This window comes from Chrysochloris asiatica, unplaced genomic scaffold, assembly GCF_000296735.1.
Source record: "Chrysochloris asiatica unplaced genomic scaffold, ChrAsi1.0 scaffold00132, whole genome shotgun sequence".
Classification (NCBI taxonomy): domain Eukaryota; kingdom Metazoa; phylum Chordata; class Mammalia; order Afrosoricida; family Chrysochloridae; genus Chrysochloris; species Chrysochloris asiatica.
Window position 1 is genome coordinate 1,086,782 of NW_006408650.1, and position 14,261 is coordinate 1,101,042.

At 46.0% G+C, this 14,261-nt stretch overlaps 1 pseudogene; it reads right to left on the reverse strand.

Annotated features, from left to right (window-relative positions):
- Positions 1-6,177: 6,177 nt before the first annotated feature.
- Positions 6,178-7,486, reverse strand: LOC102825402 (annotated as a pseudogene).
- Between the last annotated feature and the right edge of the window lie 6,775 nt (positions 7,487-14,261).

Consider the following 14,261-nt stretch of genomic DNA (forward strand, 5'->3'; position numbering starts at 1 on the left):
AGGCCTAAGCCAACAGCATGGGGGTGCATGTCAGGACCCCAAAATGCTCCCAAGCAGACAGCGGTCCCCAGCATGACTTCAGTGGTTGGCCTCCCAGACGCCCCACACCACAGCAACAGTGAAGCCCACCCCATGGGTCAGCCCTTTGGTTCTGCAGAAAGGGGTCGTGAAGGTGTACCGCCCCTCCCCCGCTACCCTGCCCAGGCCCGAGACGCCTGTGATTATACAGTATCCTTCCCAGTTGCTGGGTTCGCCGGTGCATTGTCTTGTCTGCCGGACTTGCACATGGCTGGAGTGGAAGCGGCTTCTAGATTCTGACTGAGGGCCAGTGTGGTCTCGTCTTCCATCACTAAGTAGGCCACTGTGGACATTCTGAAGCCGTGGGAGTCTTTCAGAAGAGATACCCATCATGAAGTAGCTGGGCCTGAGGTGTGGGCGGGCTGTTAGCAAATGGTCCTCAAAACAGCTGACCTCAATCTGCCCATGTGGTAGACATCGGGCTGGTGGCTGCTGGAAACGTTCTCTGCTTGCCACTCTGGTCAGTGGGCGTGGCCCTCTGTTGTTGGTTGTGATTGGTCACGTGTCAGTTGTGGTTTCCTGCCTTGTGTGGTGTGCTTGTGGCTGAGGAGGGGAGTGTGGTCCCCCGGCTCTAGGATCAGCAACACCGAGAGTGGGAAGTTCCGAGGCTGGCAGCCTGGCTGTGAGGGCGAGAGGGAAGTCACACGGGACCCTGAGTGCATCCCAGCTTCAGGCACCCTGAGGACCAGGGCCCCCCTGGGGGGAGGGCACGAGCTCAGTCCCCTCAGGAAAGGCCGGAACCTTCTGCTGTCAGCAGATTTCTTCTCTCCCACTCAGGTACCCACGCCCTGTCTGGTTGTCACAGTGGGTCCCAGAGCTGGCCAAGGGCACCCTCAGGCAGGTCCTGCTCAGTTTTGAAGCCTCTTACCCCACCCTGCGCCCCACCCACCCTCAGAGTAAGGGTGAGGGTTTAGGATGAAAGGTTAAGCGAGGTTGCCTAATCCCGTTACCCAGTGACTCCCTCTGAGTCAGCCTATGGGACAGTGACAGCTGCTCCCAGAGGCACAACCCCAGGCCTGACCCCTACTCCTGAGTCTGGGGTGCAGACGGAAGTAGAGGAAGGGCCAGGATCCACATGGCAGTGGTCCTCCACAAGTCTGAGCTTCACATCTTCTCAAGAGAAGCCGGGGACCTTGGCTCTTACACAGACTTCAAGTTTTTAACATTGGCAGCTAACTGAAAAGCAAGCCAAGGTGTGGGCCAAAGCTGGACTCAGATTCAGAGCAGCGCACGTCTGTGGGTCACATGCAGCCAGTGCTCGGGTGCACTTAGCCCCGCTGACTGTTTCAGGACCCGAATCTGCCTCGGGAGCAGGCTGAACTGAAGTCCACCGCAGTTGGCCACAGCAAAGCCGCTCAGCTTGTGGCCACACTGCAGAGACCACACATCTGCACACCACCAGCTCGGTCTCTTCCCAGGTACCATGTGGCGTTTGCTCTGCAGGCCAGCCTCCAGGAGCTCCGGCTATTGTCCACCTGCCCCCGTCCCCTGGTGCTTTGGGCCTTTCTGGGAATGGAGCTAGGATACCTGCCAAGTGTGGTGTCACCTGGAGTCAGACTGTGAGTGGAGTCCCCTTCATCTCACACCTCCCAGGGCCTCAGTGCCCTCTTGTCTGCGGGTCCAGGATAGACACGCAGAGTCCCTGGCAGTGCCACCTCGCCTCTGCGTCACTGCTTTGTGTTTCTTTGGACCCAGAAGAACATCTTGAAAGGTTCTGGTGAGAATTTGTGAGTGAGGTGACAGGGGTAGCAGATTGTGATAAGAAAGAAAACTGGAAATCTCAGAAGTTGAGTGATCTGAGGTCATTGTGTGCCTCCACTATGCACTCACTGGGAACATTACATTCTGTACTTCCCATAGATGGCCCTCATATCTGCCCATCAACAAGAGCACCGCCCGCAGGCCAGACAGAATCACCTGGAAGGTGAGAGTTAGGCAGCTGGATGGTCAGGGTGAGATGAAGAGATGGAGAAGCCCCCAGGGCCCCACAGGGGAACCCAGGTCAGGCGAGCCTGGGACTGTTCACCACCTCCTTGCTGGGTCGGGGGCAAGTCCCAGCAGGCAGTGCACTGGCTGGACTCCAGGGACATCAGTTAGGAACGAGAGGAAATGAGGCTCGTCCGTCCAGGGCGCCCACGAGCACATCGAGCCATCCTCACGCTTCTCAGCCCCTGTCTCTGTCCTGTTGGTACGGCCACGCTGCTGCTCCCAGAGCAGGCCTGTGAATGGGAGACCAGGCCTGGCTGGCGACATCTTTATGAGACTTATGTGTGCACCACCCCCTCAGCCTTCTTTAGCAACTGCAGCTGAAGAGCCCTCAGAACTCGTGCTTGTCCGGCTTCCCGCCTCTGCCTCTTTCCACCAGCGACCTGAGACTTCTTAAGAAGTGCAGCTCAAGCACCCTCTTAGCTTCCTGAGAACGTTGGTCACAAAGAGCCGGTCAAGCAGTCCTTTGTTAGCTCTTCCCTTGGAGTTGTCATGAGAAAACAGTCACAGCCATTTAGGAAACCAACTTGTGAAATAAAAAATACTTTAAGAAACAGTGAACGCAGCTTACTCGTGATGGGACAGACAGACGTGCTGGAGAGGCGAGGAGCCTCTTCTCCAGACCACCACAATATAAGCGATGTCATCAGAAAACAAGTCACGTGAGCCCTATAGTGTCCCAGTGTGTGTGAAAGTCACGCCTGCTGCTACAGTCAGTCCCGTGTGTAATGGCATGATGGAAACGTTTGACAGATTTACTGAAATGTGACACACAGACGTGAAGTGAGCACATGCTATTGGAAAAAGGATCCCAATGGAGTTGCTTAATGCAGGGTTGCCCCACGCCTTCAACTAAAAACAACACCAGCAATGTCTGTGGGGCACAGTAAGATGAGGTATGCCAGTATTCCACTCTTCTGGCCTGGCCACGATGGAGCTGTAAAGATCATTCTTTAACATCCCCCACCAACAACTAGGAAACTGAGCAAAACATGCAAAAGGACTGTTTTCAGATGTGGAACGTTGGGCAGGGCACACCTGGGGTCCTCGAGAAGGCAACAAAGAGGCGAGCCCCAGGGTCTCAGGAGACACAGAGACGGGACTGCCTGGCAGAGCTTAGCAGCCTCCCAGGCTTGAAGAACTGGAGACTGGAGTTTCAGGGCAGAGTCCAGAAAGGAAGGAGCTACCCAGGAATATCTACAGAGGGGTTCTCTTGAGTCTTTACCTGTGTACTAGTCAACGCAGACATAGACTGAAACTCCACAGAGCCACAGAAAGATGGGGGTGGGTGGGAGGGTGTTGTAGGTTAAATGGCTCCCCACTGCTCCAGGCAACCAGAGTGGTGGGTCCTGAGTAACCTCTGGGCATTCAGTAGAGACCACACAGAAGCCAGACTTCAGGCTCATCTGTCCTTGTCCTCAAGTTCATTCTGACTCCCAGAAATCCTAGATGACCAAGTAGAACTAACTGCCCCATAGGGTTTTCTAAGTTGTCATCTTTATGAGTCAGAACTGACTTAATGGCACCTAACAATGACAGACGTCACAGGAGCAGATGGTAGAAGACTGCCTAGCCTTTTCTTCCACAGAATTGCTAGGTGGGTTTGAACTGCTGATGTTTTAGTTGGCAGCCAAACACTTAACTATTGTGCCACCAGGGTTCCTAAGACCTGCCCTAGGGAAGCTTAAAAACAGACTCAAACTGACCTACTTATCTAGGAAGACAAAGCCCAGTACTCTTTAAAGAAAAACAAAAACAAACAAACAAAAAACCCTCAAAAAACAGTCACAGTAGCCAACATCTGATCAAAAAGCACCAAACGTGCAAAGAAGTCAGGAAATGTGATCCATAACCAAGAGGAAAATCAGTCAATAGAAAGAGACAAGAACATTAGGAGAGCTATTAAGACTGTGTTCAAATATTTAAAGAAAAACAAGAAATGAAAAAGAGTCAAGTGAAATGTACCGCTGAGAAATCCAACGTCTGATAAAGAAACCTATTGGACGAGATCAACCGCAGCCGAAAGGACAGGGACTTGCAGACATCACAGGAGAAGACTTCCAAATAGACACCGAAGAGAAGAACTTTAGTGACCTGTAAGACAGTCTCAGTCAGGCCAACAGAAAGAGGGGTCCTGGGGTGGTGCTGGGGGATGAGCATGGCCTGCTAAGCCTAAAACACTGGTGATTGATTCAAACCTAGCAGCCAGACCCTGCATAGGTTCTCTGTGAGTCAGCACGAACTTGACAGCACTTAACAACGACACAGAGAGAAGCAGGGACAGAGTGGGCATTTGAAGAAACAATGACTACAGCTTTTCAGGAAAATGTGATGAAAACCCTGAACAAATCCAAGGGAATGAACGAACCTCAGGTCACAAGAAATACACACACCAGGGGACATTGTAATCAAATTGCTGAAAACCTGTGAGAAAGAGAAAGAAAATCTTACACACAAAGTAACAGACACATCATATTCAGACTCAAACAATGAGGGACTTCTCTACAGAGACTATGCTAACCAGAGACAATGGGTCTTTACAGTGCTGACCGGAACTGAAACTGTCAACCCAGAAAACAGCTTCAGAAAAGAATCGCTCTCTATCATTCAATTCACAATAAAAACTTTTTTAAAAAAGAAAAGAAAACCCCATGGAATGTGCTCTCCTTCTTTCTACAACGTGAGAGTGTGGCCACCTTCCCTCATCGACATTTCTTCTCATAGACTTCCAGAATCAAGAGAGGCTTGGCCATGAAACAAAAGCAGGATCGTCCTACTCCCAGTGGATTCGAATGAAAACTGGTAATAAAGTGAGATACAGCGTCAAGAAGAGACGCTGGAGAAGAGCGAAGCTGGGTCTATAAGGAGTCGCACGTCTGATGGGACCCATGCTGATCCAGGCTCACTAGCGTTCTACCAGATCAAGTTCACTATTGATGTTGTTGTTGTGAAGTGCCATCGAGTCGGTTCTGACCCATAGCGACCCTGAGGAGTGGCTGGTGAGCTTGAACCGCTGACCTTGTGGCTCAAACCAACCTTGCAGTCCAGTGCATTGATCTACAGCGCCACACCAGGCCTCCATCAATTTCATGAACATTCTACAACCATCAAGCTTAACATTGCTCCACAATCTCATCAAATGAATATGAACTGGAAAAATTCTGGTTTCTTCCTTTGTGTTTATGCTTCTGCATTAAGAGATTGGCTAACTAATAAATGTGTAAAAGCTCTGATCTGAAAACCACATACGCACAAACAATAAACACTAATAACTGTAAAAGCTCTGGTTTGAGAAAACAGACAAAATTAAAACTTTTCCAGATAAGAAATTCTGATGCAAGAATTCATCAGTAAGAAATGGGAAAGGTAGTACTAGATGGACACTTGGGTCTACAGAAAGGAAAGCAGACAGCCGGAGATAGTAAATCTGTAGGGAGATGAATAAGAATGTGTAATACGTTTCTTTAAAGGAGAATTGACTATTCAAAGAACAAACAGGAATAGTACATTGTGGGGCTTAGTCTCTGTATAGAAACAAATTGTATCTGGCACAAATGATTGGAAAGGGAAATGAATGTATACTGTTGTAAAGTTTTTATAGTTTATAGTTTATATAATATAGCAAGAGGGCTTCAAAAAAATTGTGGAAAATGGAATGAAAAGATAATGAATTTTTTCCATGACCTTTTTGAAGCCCCTGCCTCTGTAATTGATGGTAGAATGTGTAAAAATGCAAATTATCAACCATGGAGGGACTATTATTTTAATATTCAAATTTTAATTTAAATGCACAGTATAAGAAATGAACTTTCAAGTCAATTTTTTGGAAAATAAAATAGCAAATAAATTAGACCCATTTGAAAATAGAAGGTCAGCTAGATATTCAAAGTTAAGGCTGTAACTGCAAGAGATTCCTTTGGCCCCAGCATCTTATTTAAGAGGTTGACCTTTTCAGGACACAACTTTGCTATGAACTGGACCAGAACTCAACAGCACATGGGAATGCTCACCAACAGGGTGGTTCACGACCAGGGCAACGTTTCCTTGGTGCTGCTTTGATGATGTCCACACAAGATATCCCCTCCACTGCTTCAGCTCACTCCAACGAACTTGTCACTTCACTATCCAGTGACCCCTTCCTTTGTCTCCGTTCCAGCCGCTGTGGGCAGCTCGGAGCTGTACCACTATGTCTGCACTGTCTTAGCCTGAAGTGTCAGCTCTTCTGGATGGTTGGCAGTATGCTCAGCGCTTCAGCGTAAGACTTCATTGCAACAGCTTCTTACCAGGTGTTGTGTTGGCAAGTTTTGTAACAGCATAAGCCATCAGCACTTCAGAACAGCCTCCTCCATATAGTGTTCTAGAATCCGCCAGAGTGTGGGCAAGAACATAGAGAGAATCACACGGAGATCTTTCTGCTTCGTCAGAGATTTGTTGATGGCGTCACACGGAGCAGTGGTACTAGACTCACCAAGGGCCACCCCAGACAAGTGAATGAGTTGGTCTTCTCCGATCATGACTTCCTCCTAAGTTTGTAACTTCCAAGCTCACTGATTCTGGGTGAGACAGTTGTCACAGATGATAGAAGCAGTTTCATCACCTGTGACAAGTGCCATTCCAAACCGGTCAAACGTCCATGGTCAATAACAATGACACCAACACAGCCACAGACTGTTCTGGGTAATTATAAGTTAATTGTCTGCTCATAAAGTGGTTGATGCCATGCTTAAAGAATACATTCCACTTTCTCCTTCATGTCCCCTTACTTTTCTGTATGTTCTGTTTCTGCAACTTTTGCTGTAGAATCAGCTCTTACCATGGAGCCAAATAGTTTTATTTTGTCCATTGTCCATTCTAATATCTGCAGTAAGAAATTTAGCATTTTTGATTCATCCAAATAGGAATCTGCCAGACTTCCTCCTAGCTCCTTGATGCTCTGTAGTGGAAGTGCTTCCAAATTACCCAGAGCCCATCAGTCTGAGAACAGCTTCTACAGCTAAGGTAGTGAAGTCTCCCTTGTGGCGAGTCCCGAGGTTCTGAGGGGAATGGTGTTCCCACAATGCTGATTATATCTCCTTGGAATTTCATCTCATCACAACCATGATCAACTGCAGGGTCCAACAAAGCTGGCCCCGCTGTCTCTGTGGCTTCTTGGCAGCCCCTGATGATGGTCTGTGGAGGAATCTTTTTTTGACTTTATGGTTTTGCTTCCCTTAGTGATTCTGCTGCTAAAGCAGTACCAGAGCCAGTGCCCTCGCCAACTTCATCATCTGGAACCCCTGACACATGGACTGAAACTTTAACTGCCAGGCTGTCAACGCCCGTGTTTTCTAGAATGTTGCACCATCATAGTTACCATAAGAGAAGCTTCATGCCTGCCGCTTAAAAGAATCTTGTCCATGCCCTTGGGTCCCAGAGTGCTCTTGATCAAGTAAATCTCCAACAGGAAAATCGTATTGCATTGGGTAAATCTGCTCCACAAGACCTCTTTAAAGTGTTCAAGAGAAAAGATGTCAGTTTGAGGACTAAGGTGCATCTGACCCAAGCCATGGTATTTTCAGTTGCCTCACGTGCATGTGAAAGCTAGACAATGAATAAAGAAGACCATAGAGAATTGATGATTTTGAGTGACGGTGTTGGAGGAGAATATTAAAATACAATGGGCTTCCAGAAGAACAAGCAAATCTGTGTTGAAAGACCTGTAGTCAAAATGCTCCTTAGAAGGCAGGATGACCAGACTTCATCTCTTAGGGGATCAGTTCAAAACCCACCAGCTGCTCCTCAGAAACCATATGCAGGGTCACAATGAGTTGGAACCGACTAGATGGCACTTAACAACAACAACAACAACAACAACCTTGAACTCATTGATATGAGCAGACCAGTCCACCCAGCATTCTTTTCAGGTCACATGGAACATTCAACAGCGTGATCCTATAGAAGGCCATAAAACAAATCTCAATACATTAAAAAAGACTGAGGTCATACAAGGCATATTCGGAACACAATGGAATTAAATTGGAAACCACTAACAGATGCCTGGAAAGCTCTCCAGATATTTTGAAAATAAAATACTACTAGACCAATGGGTCAAAGAAGAAGTCATAATGGAAATTAGCAAATAATTTTGATTAAGTGAAAGTGAAAATACAAAGTCAAAAATTGTTACATGCACCTAAAATAGTACTTACGGGGAAATTTATACCTCTCCCTGACAGGAGCACAGGTATAAAATCAGTCATCTGTGTTCCTACTTTAAGAAGCTAGAAAAAGAAGCCTGCATTTAACCCAAAGTTTACAGAAGAATGCAAATGAAAAAGAGGAAAACAAGCCACACAACGACTCCTGGAAAAAATCAGGAAAAGTGACAAACATCTAGATCTGTTGATCCAGATCCACTGAGAAGCTGTACATATTCTGAATATTGACAATGAAAGAGAAGCTGTAACTACAGATCCTACAGACAGTAAAAGGATCGTCGGAAGCAAACCTGTTGCCACATAGTCAATTCCAACTCATCGAAGGACCTCATAGGACAATGTGGAACCTCCTCACAGGGTTTCCAGGCTGCCGTCTTCATGGAAGCAGATGGTCCCATCTCTCACCCACAGAGCAGCTGGGGGGTTCAAATGCTCAACCACCATGCCTGACCTTGTGGTTCAAACCACTGACCTGTGGTTCAAACCAACTTTGCAGTCCAATGCACTAGTGTGCAGCACCACACCAGGACTCCGTAGATAGCCCTATAGCTCACAAAGCAATGGAGTGTGTAACTTAAAACCTTCCCACAAAGAAAACTCCAGGCCAAGATGGCTCATTGGTGAAGTCTATGGTGTGGCTCTGTGGGTTAATGCGCTGGACTGCAAAGTCGGTTTATGCCACAAGGTCAGGAGTTCAAGCTCACCAGCTGCTCCTCGGAAACCCTACACAGGGTTACTATGGGAACTGACTCAGTGGCACTTAAGAACAACAATCAAATATATAAGGAAAAAACCAAACCATCCTGTACAAATTCATTCTCAGAAATAATGGATGAGGGCTACTTTCCAACTCATCTTTGAGGCCAGTGTTATCCTGACACCAAGACAAAGATATCACAAGAAACGAAAACTATAGGCCAATCTCCCTAATGGACATGTGGGGGTGGGAATGTAACAAAATATTAACATATCAGACCCATTGACAACGTGGAAAGGGTCATTCACTAGAGAAAAGACAAGGACATTAGAAGAGCTATTATGGCTGTTGAAGTGTTTAAAACAGAAGACACGAAAACAGAGTTAGCCTAAGACTGCAGGGGTAGTAGAGCATTAAAAATAAATACACCGTACTGACAGTTAAAAAGTAAAAGCAATATCATCTTTATAGAAAAAATACATATATTTGCAAAATTAGCAGTCATTCATGAATTGAAGAAGTGGGTGACTTCAGGCAAGATGGCGGACTAAGCAGACGCACTACACGGACCCTTGACAACAAAGATCCAAGAGACAAAACAGACATAGGTGAAAATTCCAACACCCTGAACTTCAGAAAGAAGGTTAGAGAGGTGGCTGGAGTGCTTGCTGGCAGGAGAGGCCCAGCGGAGATGGTGAGGGAGGGAGACTGACTGGTGAACAGCTGGCCACACGCTGCTGGACCATCTGTGAGCAGCTTTGGCAGCAGAGGGAGGCCTGGCAGAGCAGATTGCACAGGCGACGGAAATGCTGCGATTTCTTCTTTTCCCCCATGCTCCCCTGGTGACCAGTACTGTTGCCAGCTCCCACCCTCATCTACACCTAGTGCGGACCCTGCTCTCGGGGATTTCGAGTCACTTGGTGGGGAGCCATGCCCAGCATGAGGTGGGGGCTGGCTGCACTGCTTTGGTTCCTGGATTCCGGTGGTTTTGGCTCCAGACCCACAAAACCCACAGAACCACGAGACCAACATTTAACTAGTCACACTGTCCTCTGCTTCACTATGGTCCTAACAGACACTGAAACCAGCTCCATCGTGGCCGCCATGAGCTACTTCCGGATTGAGTGTCTCAAACACAGATAGCACTGAGGCCCACAGGAACTTCATCCAGGGCCAAGAAGTCTACTGTCACATCCTTCCCACAGCCTCCTCGTGAGCTCCTTGGATTGCAGGAGCCCCCAGAGGTTTCACCCCTCTGAGCCCATCCAAAAACTGCACCATTTGTTCTTACAAACATGACAACCCCACAATGCCCCAGAAACAACAGACAGTTTTAGTTCACACGAAGAAAGAAGTGAGAATAGCTCAACTAAATGAACAAGATGCAAAGCCAGAAAACAATTCTGAGGAACAAAAGGTAATGTAACTAACTGAAGAAGAATTCAAAAGACTGAAACACTGCCCGGTTCTAAGCCAACCACAGAATCACTGGTACGTTTTGAGCTCATCGCTGCTGCCACTGTGCCAGTCCATCTCATTAGGCGTCTTCCTCTTTTTCTCTGACCCTCCATTTTACCAAGCATGGTGCCTTTCTCCAAGGACTGCCCTCTCATGATATGTCTGACGTATGAGAGACGAAGTCCAGCCAACCTGGCTTCCAAGAAGCATGCTGACTGTACTTCTTCCAACACGGAATGATTTGATCTTTTTCAGTCTATGGTACTTTTAATATTCTCCTCCAACACCGTAACTCAAATGCATCAATTCTTTTAGGGACTTATTTATTCACTGTCGAACTTTTGCATGTATATGAAGTTATTAAAAATACCATGGCTTGTGTCAGATGCATTTGAGTCCTCAAACTGACATCTTTGCTGTAGAATACTTTAAGGAGGTCTCGTACACCTGAATTTAAAGATCATCTGAAGAACAGATTTGATGCATTAGACACTAAAGACCAAAGACCAGAATGGAGTTGTGGGATGACATCAAAACATCATAGAAGAAGAACACAAAAGGTCATTAAAAAAACAAGAAAGAAGGAAAAGACCAAAATGGATGACAGAAGAGACTCTGAAACTTGCTTTTCAGTATAGAGGTGCAAAAGCAAATGGAAGAAATAAGGAGGTAAAGGAGCTGAATAGAGAAGTTCAATGAGCAGCTTGAGAAGACAAGGTCAAATATTATAACGAAATGTGCCAAGACCTGGAGCTAGAGAACTAAAAGGGAAGACCCCACTCAGCATCTCTCAAGCTGAGGGAACTGAAGAGTGATCATTGACACCTTGAAAGGATTCATAGGAAGATCAAGGAGAACAAGAAGAACACAAAACTTCAGAAGAATTCAGGAAAACACTACAAGAACAAACAAACAAAATAAATGCAAATTGTGAAACACTACAAAGACTGCAATTAGAAATCCAGAAGATTAGTACTGAGAGCTCAGAAGTGGGCAACACATTGAAAGGGCAAAGGCGTAGGTGTCAAGCAACGGAAGTCTGAGTTATTGAGCTAGATGATAAATCTCTCAATACTAGTGTGCTAGGAGAAGAGTCAGAAAAAAAGACTGGAAAAAAATCCCAAGAAAGCCTAAGAATTCTGTGGGACACCATGAAGAGGAACAACTGACGGGTGATCAGAATTCCCGAACAGGAAGAGACGAGCACAGAGAAAACTGTCAAAGACTTGTTGGAAAACTTCCCTAACATTATGAAAGACGAGAAGATAAGCATACAAGAAGCTGAATGAACCCCAAACAGAAGATCCCAAAAGAAAATCATTAAGACAGATCATAATCAAACTTCTCAAAATCAAAGACAAGGAAAGAATCTTGAGAGCAGCTTGGGAAAAACAAAAAGCTACCTACAAAGGAGAACCAATATGACTAAGCTCTGATTTCTCAGCAGAAACCATACAGGCAAGAAGGCAATGGGATGACATACACAAAACTCTGAAAGAAAAAGATTGTCAACCAAGAACCATATACCCAGCAAAGCTGTCCCTCAATTATGACAGCAAAATGAGGACATTTCCTGATAAACAAAACTTAAAGGACTTTGCAGTGACCAGACCAACTTTACAAAAAACGCTAAAGGTGTTCTTTGTATTGAGAACCAACAACCTGAGGTTACCATACACAGCAACACCACCCAAAAGTCAATCCAGATATTGTTGTTAAGTGCCATTGAGTCAGTTCCGACCTATAGTGACTCTGTATAGGGTTTCTGAGGAGCCGCTGGTGGGTTTGAACTGCTGACCCTGAGGTTCTCAGTCCAGTGCTGAGCCTCACTTCTAGGGAGCATTCTGTCTGTATTTTTTCCAAGATGGATTTGTTCTTCTGACAGTCAGTTCTCGTTCTTTCAATATATTTCACCAACACCGTCAGTCAAATATATCATTTCTTCCATGATCTTCCTAATTCATTGTGCAACTTCCACATGCATATGTTGTTGTTGTTGTCGGGTGCCATCGAGTCGGAACCGACTCATAGCGACCCCATGCACAGCAGAACGAAACAATGTCCGATCCTGGGCCAACCTCACTACCGCTGTCACACTTGAGTCCATCAATGATGTCATCTCATCACTGGCTGATCCATCTCATTGGGGTCTTCCTCTTTTTCTCTGACCCTCCACCTTACCCAGCATGACATCCTTCTCCAGCGACTGTTTCCTCCGGACAATGTGTCCAAAGTATGAAAGACAAAGCCTAGCCATCCTGGCCTCCAAGGAGCACTCTGGCTGCACTTCTTCCGAAACAGATCTATTGGTTCTTTTGGCAGTCCATGGCACTTTCAGTATTCTCCTCCAACATGCATATGAGGCTATTGAAAATACCATGGTTTGGGTCAGATGCACGTTACTTCTCAAAGTTACATCTTTGTTCTTGAAAAGGGTTGCTAGGAATCCTGGTGGGCACTGCTGAGTAAGCACTGGACCACAAGCTCAGTGTGAGTCTCAAGGCCAATGGTTCAGACTCACCCGCTGCCTCTTGGGCCCCTATACAGGGTCGCTGTGAGCCCTTCACCACAATCCTCTAGTCAGTGAATTACTCTCGCTTTCTTCCCACCCCTGACATGAAGACCTTTACTTGACATTTTACCATAGTGGTCTCATACAATATTTGTCCTTTTGTGATTTCAGCACTTGTCCGTCAGTTTTGCGTACCGTCGTGGCCTGTATGTGGCTGTAATGCTGAAAGTGATGCTGCTGCTGTCCTCAGTCGTCCACAGTGGACAGGTTTCAGTTGAACTCCCAGACTAAGACACAATCGGAAGGAAAGCAGGCAGACCACTGTGGACAGTTAACCCCTGGCACCCTTACAAAGAGCAGTGGGACACTGTCAGATACAGTGCCAGAGGATGAGCTTGGAAGGCAGTAGAAATGGGGACTGCGGAAGAGCTGCCTCCGCAGAGTAGTGTTGAGCTTAATGACCTGAATGGAGCCAAGCTTTCAGGACCTTCATTTGCTGACGGGGCACAACTCAAAAAGTGAGAAGAAACAGCTATAAACATTCACTGATAATTGGAACATGGAATGTATGAAATATGAATCTAGGAAAATTGGAAATTGTCAAAAAATGGAATGCATAAATATTGATATCCTCAACATTTGTGAGCTGAAATGGACTGGGATTGGCTATTTTGAATCTGACAATCATATGATATACTATGCATGGAACATCAAATTGAAGAGGACGTTGCATTCATCATCAAAAAGAACATGCCAAGCTCTGTCTTGAAGTACAACACTGTTTGTGATAGGATATAGTATCCATTCACCTACAAGGAAGACCAGCTAATTCCACTGTTATTCAAATGTACACACCAACCACTAAAGCCAGTGAGGATGAAACTGAAGAATTCTACCAACTTCTTCAGTCTGAAGTTGATTAAACATGCAATCAAGATGCATTGATAACTACTGATGATTGGAATGTGAACATTGGAAACAGGAGGAATTAGTAGTTGGAAAATTTGGCCTTGGTGCTAAAAATGATGCTGGAGATAGCATGATAGAATTTTGTAAAAGCAACAACTTATTCAATGAAAATACCTTTTTAAACAGCATAAAAGGCATCTGTACACATGAACCTCACCAGATGGAATACACAGGAATCAAATTGACTACGTCTGTAGGAAAAGATGGTGGAGAAGTTCAATACCATCAGCCAAAACCAGGCCAGGGGCCGACTGGGGACAGACCATCAACTGCTCATATGCAAGTTCAGGCGGAAGCTGAAGAAAATTAAAACAAGTCCACGAAAGCCAAAACGACCTTGAGTATGAATTGTTGCTGTTGTTAC